This window comes from Rhodamnia argentea, chromosome 5 (assembly GCF_020921035.1).
Source record: "Rhodamnia argentea isolate NSW1041297 chromosome 5, ASM2092103v1, whole genome shotgun sequence".
Taxonomy (NCBI): Eukaryota; Viridiplantae; Streptophyta; class Magnoliopsida; order Myrtales; family Myrtaceae; genus Rhodamnia; species Rhodamnia argentea.
In genome coordinates, this window is record NC_063154.1 from 25338912 (window position 1) to 25350212 (window position 11301).

An 11301-nucleotide genomic window follows, 5' to 3' on the forward strand; every position below is an offset into this window, starting at 1 on the left:
GATTGTAATGTCGGTGGAATCTGCCTATAAATAGGCTTGATAGTGCTCTTGTAAGTATAGAAGAAAAAAAGGAGAAAAGAACTAGTCAAACACCCAAAACCCTTGTAGTTATTTTCCACTCAATAGAAAGTGTTTCCTTGTCTACTGATCTTCCCTCCTTGCCGTAAATAGACAAAACAATACACCCTCACCAAATATCAATTTACGCTTCTCCAAAAAACTAACAGTGGTATCAGAGCCACGTTCGGTTGGTTTTGGACGTTTGTCCTAATCACCCTCATCTAAAATCACCCTATGGCCAACGTTGCGTCATCCTCATTTCCAATTCCCATTTTTTATGGGAACAACTACGACTACTGGAGCATCAAAATGACTACGTTTCTGATGGCCCAAGATTTATGGGACATCGTGGAGAAAGGCTACGAGGTTCCGCAAGAAGGTGCAACAGTTCCAAAGGATCAACTACAAAAGGATGCAAGGGCGTTATGCGTTATTCAACAAGCGCTCTCGGAAACAGTTTTTCCGAGAATAATTGGAGCAAATACGGCAAAGAAAGCTTGGGAGATACTACGAGAAGAATTTCAAGGATCAGATAAGGTACGCACTATTCGGCTTCAAACTCTAAGGAGAGATTTTGAGAATTCTAAAATGAAAGTAAATGAGACCGTTCAAGAATACTGTGGAAAACTAAAGGAATTAGTTAATCAAATGAGAGCTTATGGAGATGGAATTACTGATCGGAGGGTCGTAGAGAAAATATTAGTTTCACTTACCCAAAAATACAATCCGATTGTCACAACGATAGAAGAAACTAAGGACTTGTCGACCCTTTCAATAAGTGAATTGATTGGCTCTCTAGAGGCACATGAGAAAAGACTGATGGCACAAGATGAAGATTCAGTTGAAAGTGCCTTTCAATCCAAAATAAACATACGGTCTCATCAATTTAAAAATGGTGGAAAAAGCTCGTGGAAAAATAAAAGAGGGGGAGAAATTTCACAAAAGGAGAAATATTCACCATGTGGTATTTGCAAGAAAAATAATCATTTGGAGAAAGATTGTTGGTTTAAAAATAAACCACAATGCCGATTTTGTAAAAGATATGGCCACATAGAAAAAGTTTGTCGCTTGAAAATAAATTCTCGTGCTAACTATGCTGAAGAAAAGGAAAGAAAAGACAACACATTTTATGCTAGCCAAGCGACAAATGATAAGAAAAATGATACGTGGTATATTGATAGTGGGTGTAGTAATCATATGACGGGGGATAAATCTATATTCACCGATATTGATACATCGGTGAAAAACCAAATAAAATTGGGCAACGGCGTATTAGTCGATGCGAAAGGAAAAGGCACTATCGCCGTTGAAACAAATAAAGGCCCAAAATATATTCATGATGTATATCTGGTGCCTAGTCTTGCACAAAACTTGCTTAGCGTGGGCCAAATGATACAATGTGGGTATTCTCTATACTTTAATGGAGATGCCTGCATTATCTACGACAAATATAAAAATATTATTGCCTCTGTTAAGATGGAAAATAGAAATTTTCCTATTCGATGGAACTATGTTAGAGATATAGCCATGAAAGCTCAACTTGATGAATCATGGCTATGGCATCGAAGATTTGGCTACTTCAACTTTGCTGGGTTGAAAATTCTCCATCAGAAAAATATGATGAGAGATTTTCCAGCAATATCGGAAATTTCAGATGTTTGTGAAGGCTGTCTCCTTGGAAAACAACAAAGGCAGTCATTCTCATCTAGAGGCGTATGGAGAGCTAAAAAGCCATTGGAACTAGTCCATACGGACGTTTGTGGTCCAATGAGAACTCCTACTGCCAGTCAAAATAAATATTTTATCCTATTCATTGACGACTATACAAGAATGACGTGGGTCTATTTTCTTCGAGAAAGATCCGAGGTTTTCTCTATTTTTAGGAAATCCAAGAACCACGTCGAAAATCAAAGTAGCCGCAAGATCAAAGTCCTAAGGAGCGACAGAGGCACGGAATATAACTCAAGGGAGTTCAGCAAGTTACGTGAAGATGAAGGAGTTCATCGTCAACTAAGCGTTGGCTATGCACCGGAGCAAAATGGAGTAGCAAAAAGAAAGAATAGAACTGTCATGGAGATGGCAAGGTCTATGCTAAAGGAAAAAGGCCTTCCAAACTCGTTCAGGGTAGAACCGGTCTATCTTGCGGTATACATCTTAAATAGATGTCCAACTAGAGCTGTTCAAAACAAAACTCAGGTTGAAGCATGGAGCGGACGGAAGCCTTCGGCGAAACATCTTAAAGTGTTTGGCTGCATATGCTACGTCCACATCCCTGCTCGGAAAAGGAGCAAGTTAGATGAAAAGACAGAAAAGGGAATATTCCTCGGCTATAGCGACCAATCAAAAGGGTATCGTGTTTACAACCTAAGAACTAAGAAACTCATGATCAGCCGAGGCGTCAAGTTTGACGAGAATGCTGCTTGGAATTGGCGTAACGAGAAGATCGAAAAGAAGTATGTCACCTTGCTTGACATACCACCTATTCGTGAGGAATCAATAGCACAAGAAGAAGGTGAAGCATCGGACTCCACTACTCATGGCGTAACACCCCCATCCTCTCCGAGAGCAATAGAAGGAGAATCTACTCCAGAGTCTCCAATACTAAGGGTAAAAACTCTTAGAAAAATCTATGACACATGTAACTTTGCTGCCTTAGAACTAGAAAACTATGAAGAGGCATCCAAAGAAGAAGTTTGGATAAAAGCCATGAAGGAAGAGATCAAAATAATCGAGAAAAACAAAACTTGGGAGCTCGTCAATCGCCTCGAAGACAAAGAAATCATTGGTGTTAAGTGGGTCTACAAGACGAAGCTCAATGCAGATGGATCAATCCGGAAGCATAAGGCGAGGCTTGTGGCGAAAGGATTTTTGCAACAACCAGGTATCGACTATACTGAAACTTTCGCTCTTGTTGCTCGTCTTGATACTATTCGTGCTCTTATCGCACTAGCAGCACAAAAAGAATGGAAGATCCATCAATTAGATGTGAAATCAGCATTCCTAAATGGATATCTTCAAGAAGAGATTTATGTGGAGCAACCACAAGGCTTTGTCGTTAAAGACCAAGAAGAAAAAGTTTTGAAGCTCAAAAAGGCCCTCTCTTGGTTAACGCAAGCACCACGAGCGTGGTATAGTAGAATCGATGAATATTTTACCAAGCAAGGATTCGGGAGGAGCATGAGTGAACCAACTCTCTACATCAAGACCCAAGGTAAGTCCGACACTCTCATAGTCTCTCTATATGTAGATGATCTCATATACACAGGAAATAATGAAAAAATGATTCAAGAATTCAAAGAAGAAATGATGAAGACTTTCGAGATGACGGACTTGGGCTTGATGCACTACTTCCTCGGCATTGAAGTCGATCAAAATAAAGGGATTTTCATTACACAAAAGAAATATGCGGAGAACCTTCTGAAGAAATTTAAGATGGATTATTGCAAAGCGGTTACAACACCGCTCGTGATAAATGAAAAACTACTAAAGGAAGACGGAGCAAAAAAGGTTGATGCCTCACTCTATAGAAGTCTAATTGGCAGTCTATTGTATCTCACTACCACGCGACCGGACATTATATACGCGACGGGTCTACTATCACGGTTCATGCGGGGTCCAAGTCAGATTCACTTTAGAGCTGCCAAAAGAATTCTAAGATACTTACGAGGAACAACAGATCATGGCATTTGGTATCGGTCAAGTGCAACCACTAAGCTCATAGGGTACATTGATAGCGATTGGGCGGGATCAGGTGATGATAGGAGAAGCACTACTGGTTATGCATTCACATTGGGCTTTGGAATATTCTCGTGGGCATCCAAAAAATAAGAGTCGGTAGCACAGTCTCTTGAGGAAGCTGAATACGTCGCCGTTGCTACAACTACAAGTCAAGCAATATGGATTCGAAGAATTCTAGAAGACATTGGAGAAAAACAGACGGAATCAACTCCAATATTGTGTGACAATAAGTCCGCGATCGCTATGTCCAAGAATCCTGTCTTCCATGGAAGAACCAAACATATTGACGTCAAATGTCACTTTATACTAGAAGTGCAAAATAACGGAGAAATCGAGATCAAATATTGTAAGACCGAAGATCAAGTTGCGGACATATTTACTAAAGCACTACCGCCGGCAAGGTTCGAGGCCCCGCGAAGTATGCTTGGAGTATCAAGTAAATGGATCAAGGAGGAGTGTTAAGAATTGATCCATTCACTAGAAAAATCCAGAAAAATCTTAAAATATCTAGTCCTCATACGGCGGAGGAGTAGTATAGAATAATCTAGAGTGTGTAGAAAAATCTTGGTTGACAAGTCAAAGTGTACATGGTTAGCAATAAAGACACGTGGGCCATGTATTCACCGTATGTTGATTGTAATGTCGGTGGAATCTGCCTATAAATAGGCTTGATAGTGCTCTTGTAAGTATAGAAGAAAAAAAGGAGAAAAGAACTAGTCAAACACCCAAAACCCTTGTAGTTATTTTCCACTCAATAGAAAGTGTTTCATTGTCTACTGATCTTCCCTCCTTGCCGTAAATAGACAAAACAATACACCCTCACCAAATATCAATTTACGCTTCTCCAAAAAACTAACACTAGCAATACATTGTTATCTCATTTCCTAACAGCTATTGGGGGAAAAATGGCAATCTCTCACTTGGAAATCATAGCTAGATTATGTCAAGAGCTTGGATACTATAAGACTTGGTATGATCCTACTTTCAATGCTAAAATTATTTGATTTCTTGTCGTGACTTATTGCTCCCAGCAATGCGGTAAGTGAAAGGAATGGCTCATCCACCCAGTTTAATTAAAACAAGATGAAGTAGTATAACTACCAAGAAGCTAAAGCTAGTCGCAGAAGCAAAGGCAAGCAGCAATGGAAGCACCCGAGAGAGCCAGCTCTCCCGGATGACCCACAAACATCACCGAGATCACCTGCAAACAATGTATCATTAGCTTCACTAGTACCAAAAGCACCGACAATAGCGGTTGCCACCTCATTTCCAAGAAAATGTCTTCTTTGTTAAACCTGTTCCATGATTCAGACGCCTTTTCTTGAGAAACCGCTAAAAGGCCGACTCTACCGTTTACGCCAAAAATAGGGCCAAGAAACTGTGGGACTGTGGACTAGCTGCTTCTTTTGCAAGACCCTACTGAAGTAAATAAAGCTTAACCAGTTAGGATTACCTTATTGCACCACTAAGTCCTAGAGGTATCATGTAAACCAAGGAGCAGTTGTTCTTGTTGGAAATTGTGATCCATTTTCTCTAAACTAAATCTAGAAACTACTAGTTAAATCTTGAACGTGAAAAGGCAAAGTGTGACGCAAACACCAAGTTGAAGAGTCCAAGGGGAGCTTGAAAACTCTCATGTGAAGACAAGCAATGAGAAGTCCAGAAGAGTCTTAGAAAAAAACTTAATACTTGGCGGCATAGAAATGTGTAGAGAGGACTAGAGTTTGTATTAAAAATATTCTCTAATTGCAAATAAAATCTGCCTATGTCGGTGGAATAGCTCTATAAATAGAGCTTGTACTCATTCATGTAATGTGTGTGGGGGGAGTTGAGAATAAACTCCACATCCTTGTACTCCTCCACCAACACCACCAACTCCTCCATTAACTATATTTGTACAACCATCTTCATAAGCTAGTGAAACTATCCTTTATCCCATAAACCTTGCCTATATTCCTCAAAGTATCCGACCCTTGTTCGTTCCTCTACATCAACTAGACTATATGTAACACCCTAAATTTTGGGCGATGAAAGTAGTGAAATTTAGTCTATGGAACGACTAGAAAATTTTAATTTGATGCCCAAGGTTGGATGTTAAGAAATTAGAAATCGGAAATCGGAAATTTCCGGGACCGTTACTCAAATTGGAATAAATTCCGATTAAATGAGTAATTGCATCTTAGAATTAGAAAATTTCATATTAATCCTCGTTCAGGTTATTTGACTCGAGTTCAGATTAAATAACCCTCCGTCGGGTTTCCGGACGCCCGAATTACCTAGGGTGTGAAATTACCAAAATACCCCCAGTCAAAATGCGAAATTACAAAAATGCCCCTACGGTTTTATGAGCTAAGAGACAAGGCTATTAACTCAGTGGACCCCACCTTATCAGCTCAGCCTTAGTCAAAATTTCCAGAACACTCTCTCTCTCTCTTTCCTTCTCACACGTGCACCCCCTCCCCAATGTTAACCGACTTGCTGCTGCCCTTCTTTCTTCCCTTATTTCTTCATTTTCTGGCAACAACTTCCACCATCCTAAGCCACCACGACCAACTACAACACCCACAGAACCTCCTCGAAGTGACCGGACCGCCGCCGCACCACCGGAGACGCTGGAAAGCCCGCTACAAAAGGGCTTCGCGGACTGCCCTGTTTCTCACCAGATTTGTGCTGCAGCCGCTTTTCGCCCCCATTCCGCCGTGTGTAGCCACCACCATCAAGTCCTCCGACCACCTCGACCTCTCTTTGACCTCTAGCCACCACTTTCGACCGCCGGTAGCCGCCGCGAAGCCGCCGGAGGAGCTGGAACAGCCCAAAACCGAACCTGCTCTGTTTTTGGCCCCTGGAGCACCGGTTCTGTGATCAGCCCTCATCCGCCGCCAAGCCCCCCTATTCCGCCCACCTCCAGCCACCATAAACTCCCCCACACCCCCTCGAACCATCCCCACCAGCCCCGCGACCTCCCGCCGCCGCTAGAGCCGCTGGAACAGCCCCGACCTCCTCCCCTGTTTCAGCTTTCCTGCTCTGTTTTGTTGCTGCAGCTGCTGTTTGCTGGTCGTCGACGCCACCTCCGGCCGCCGTGAGCCACCACCAGCCACCAACATCTCCCTCCGACCACCTTGCACCTCCACCACCAATCCCGAAGTCACCCACAGCCCCCAGACTCCTTGGAACACCCCCCAAGCCGTTCCCTGCACTGTTTCTGCAATTGGTTGCCCTGTTTTTGGGCTGGGCCGGGTCTGTTGAGCCCAAATCTGTGGGCCCGCGAGCTGGGCTGAGGCCCAATTAATTTGGGCAGAAAGTTGGGCCTTATATTAGGCCCGTGGACGCATTAAATCAGGAGTTGGGTCCGTAGTTCGAGGTTTTTGGTTCGCGACCCATTCGAGCCCAAAGTTCGCGTCAAGGATTTTTCCGAGGACCGTCATTGACCCAACCTCGTGCAATTAACAGTGAGTAGACCTCTAATCCTTGGCTAAGTCGTTAATTACGTTTGGATTAGTTTAATTAGATTATTGGGGTGTTTTGGTAGATTAATTAGGGCCGGTTTAGGTTAGAGACTCGGTTTAGGTTAAATGGCCCTAATTAATTGGATTAATTTGATTGTAGCTAGTTTGGTCAGAATAATTGATTAATTGATTGACATTGCTTGATCGCGAGCGAACAATAGGTCAAGGATGAGCGTATGATTGATTGATGATCCGAATTTAATTACGTACGATTGGATTGATTGTTTGTCATTGAATTACTTTTCTACGCTCGATTATAATTTATATAGATTAATTGATGAAATGCCTTGGTGGATGGCTAGTCAAATTGATTGATTGGTTGGAGTTTGATCACTCGGTTTATGGATGCGAGGTCGCATGGATAACATGTGCATTTGTGTGATTACTCAAGAGTTTATTTGTGTGAGCATATCGCGTGAGCATTTGACTAAATGAGGATTATAAATCGGCTATTTGCTGAGTATGCTTGAGTGGTCACACGATGGATTATTCCTAGCAAGTTCGTATCGTGCCAGTCGTACGGAATCATACGACTTGTCGGATGCCCGTTAGTCCGTGCCGTGCCCGTCGTACAGATCACATGGATTGTTGGATGCCGGTCGTAGCTTGTGACGGACCGAAGCCCCTACAGGGATTCCCGATAGTGCCGTGTCGTGCCGGTCGTACGAGTCACACCGGCTATCGGATGCCGTCGCCGGAAGTAAGGGACGAAGCCTGGTCCCGCCAGCAGACACCGCCGGTCGTAGTGTAAAGTCACACTGGTCGTGTGCAATTGGGCCGGATGGCCGTTAATAACCGGACCACCCGTGGTGTGTACGTATGCGATTGACATGATGTCTATGGGTTGTTATGTGTGGCATATTATGTTGGGTATTGCATACCGTGTGATTTTCGGCAGGTGAGCTGCATGTGATTGAGATATTTATATATCAATATGTAATTGACTCATAGGACCCTCTGAATGAATCAACGCCTTAGCCGGGCTTAGGCGTTGACTCACCGAGATTTATATCTCATCCCATCGTTGTTAAACTATTTTCAGGCTCTAAGTGATGGAGCTAGTAATGCTTGAAAAGCTATTAAGGACGAGAGTGACGTAGCCCTATTGAAGGAGGTACTAAGTTGATCCTTCCCCGTCCTGAAGTATGGGACCAATTAGCGTGTCATTTCAGTTGACTCACGACGTGATTGTAAATTAAATGATGTTTTTGAATTAATGTGTTTTTCCAACTTGCCTATCCCTATTTTATATTTTTGTCCGGGAATATTATACGTTTCCGCATGCGTAGTTAATCTTATGGGTTGATAGCGTGCCTGGGACGCTATCCTTTTAGCCCGAGGGACGAGATGACAGGGATACCGCGTGCTCGAGGATCGGGGCGTGACACTATACACATATACCCTTGCACCCATCAAAACACAATGAGGACCGGCATCTCAAGTTTTGGTTGGGGAAGAAATCTTGATAATAAGATCATCATTTGAATGACCACATCTCCGAGCTGTTGTAGGCAATGAACCAAACTGAAACATCATAATTGCTTCAAGCTACAGAATCATGAAGACCCATGTTGATACTGTACAAGGAATAGCGTCAGCGCCAATAAATAAGAAAATGTAATCCCTGTGAAGTCGTAAAATCACGTCACCAACATAAAATAGAATTAAATGGTTGACAGCCTATTAATGATTCTGAAGAAGGAATATGACCATCATTTGTCTCGTACACTGTCCCGCAAGTTTTTGATCTTTTATGGATTTTTTTGTGTGTGCCCAAACTGAACTAGGAGAAGCATAAAAGCTTGAGAATTACCAGAGAATAACAGCAGAAGGAATTGCCAGTAACAGCACATTTATCCAGTATGAGATAGCATTTTTCAAAGCAGCACCTTCATTTCCTAGTCCAGACTGGAACACCAGAAACCAGCATATGAAAACATGGAGCAATCTGGTGATTCCTGAACTGACCATCACTGAAACGACATTGTTATGCGTCTATAGAAACCTAACGTGGCACAGCAGGAGCACATTTGCAAAAATGCTAGGGTTCATGAACTGAGCGTTGGATCCTGCCTCTGCCATTATCTGAGGATCTTGCTAGAAGAAGAGAAGGATTTGTCTCATGTTGTCTCAAATGATAGCGAGTAGAATGCTAGATCATGGAAGAACGATCATGGCCGTCTGCTTGTGGATACCAAGCATGTGGTATTGCTTAGCTCCATAAGACTGATCGCAAAATGTATCGAATGCAGTTGCCATTGTTATCTATTATGGACCAAGCATCTATAAGATGGTCTTTGTAGCAATTCATAGATGTCCAAAAATCAAAAGTCAATAAGTTCGTCACTATAACCTAGGAACCCAAATGAGGCTTGCTTAGAGCATCAGGACTATTTTGCCACAGTTCACTCAACCTATATCCAGTGGAAGAATCTGAACATTCGTTTTCAGACTGGTGCCACCGAACAGTCTCTTTGCATTCCTGAACCTAGCTAGAGGGGTGAAAATCCCATTTAGCACACTAAGCTTATCGAGAGATAAAATGTCCAGTAGATCAATCTTTGTCAAAGTGCAATAGTCTGAAAAAGAGCTACGGTTAATAAACAAGCAATCTATTCATTGTACTTGGAAAGCAGGAGCGCAAGCAGTCTTAATTGATCCAACAATCGCTAGACTCTGTTTATTCAACAGGAAATAGAACTCCTACGTTCATGTCAACATTAGCAGTGCCTCTATACATCTTCCAAGATAAATAACAGCCTGGAAGGAGACTTTTATGGGAGTGACATAGAATGATGCTACTTTTTTATTCTTAAAAAAGATCTTTCGTCTCTTAATTGGTCCATCTGAAGATTAGAACAGGAAGAATTGTTGCGTCTTACCAACATGCTAAAGCTAGTCACAGACGCGACGGATGTGGCCATGGAAGCACCGGAAAGTGGCAGCAACAACGAAGATCACCTGCAAAAAATATATCATCAGGTTCACCATTGCTCATGGCCTGGCCAATGACAGTTGCCGCTTCATTTTCGGGAAAATCTAGTCTTTCTTGAATCCATTCCCCGATGCTGACGCCTTCTTCTCATGGGAAACTGCTAACAGGGGTGACTCCAAATGCATGTGAGGGAAGGTGAGATGAAAAAATCTCCTCGAAGTGTATATTCTGTGACGGTAAATAAACTTGCTAATAGACATACAACAACATTGAGGAGGGTGGCGACGAGGATGAGCATCATCTTTTCAAAGCCGATAGCGATAGTCGAGAGGAGCTTTTTGCCGAAAGATGTGATGTTGACCTTCTCGAAAATGCAAGGGTTGTAAACAACGATATTGTTGATGCTAAAGGCTTGTTAGAAGAAGTAGATTCTAACGACGTAAATAAGGATGTGGCAGATGGACAGGGTCGCGTGAAGGATGAAATCCTGCCACACGCCATCCCTAATGCTTCGCTCGGTGACATTAACAAATCCTACGACGACATTGTCAACGTCACCAAGCGAGGAACCGAGGAGGGTGTATGGCGGGATCTCCTCCTCCACCCGACCTCATCCGTGTGTCACATGCTCATCTGCGCCATTGGGATACACTTATACTAAAAAGCCTCCAACATCAACGTCATCGTACTCTGCAGCCCTCGCATTTTCAAGAAGGCCTACGTCACCTCCTCTGACAATAAGCTCCTCTTGATGATCGGAATCGACCTTGTAAAAATGAAGTTCATCATCATCACACTCTTCCTCATTGATCGAGTTGGGAGGCAGTTGTTGCTACGAGAATCAGCGTTGGCAACATGATCTTCTCACTTGCCTCTCTCAGAATGTGTCTAACCATCATCAGCCACCGCAGCCACACTAAACACTTGTGAGCGGTGGCCATGTGCATGGCCTCAATGTTGTCCTACGTGACCTTCTTCATCTAGATGGGGTTGATCATGTAGGTGTATAGATCAAAGATCTTCCCATTGAAGGTGCGTGCAGGGGTATGCAATTGGTGTTGA

General features: G+C 42.8%; 1 pseudogene; it reads right to left on the bottom strand.

Moving 5' to 3' along the window:
- Positions 1-4912: 4912 nt before the first annotated feature.
- LOC125315269 lies at positions 4913-10545 on the bottom strand (annotated as a pseudogene).
- Between the last annotated feature and the right edge of the window lie 756 nt (positions 10546-11301).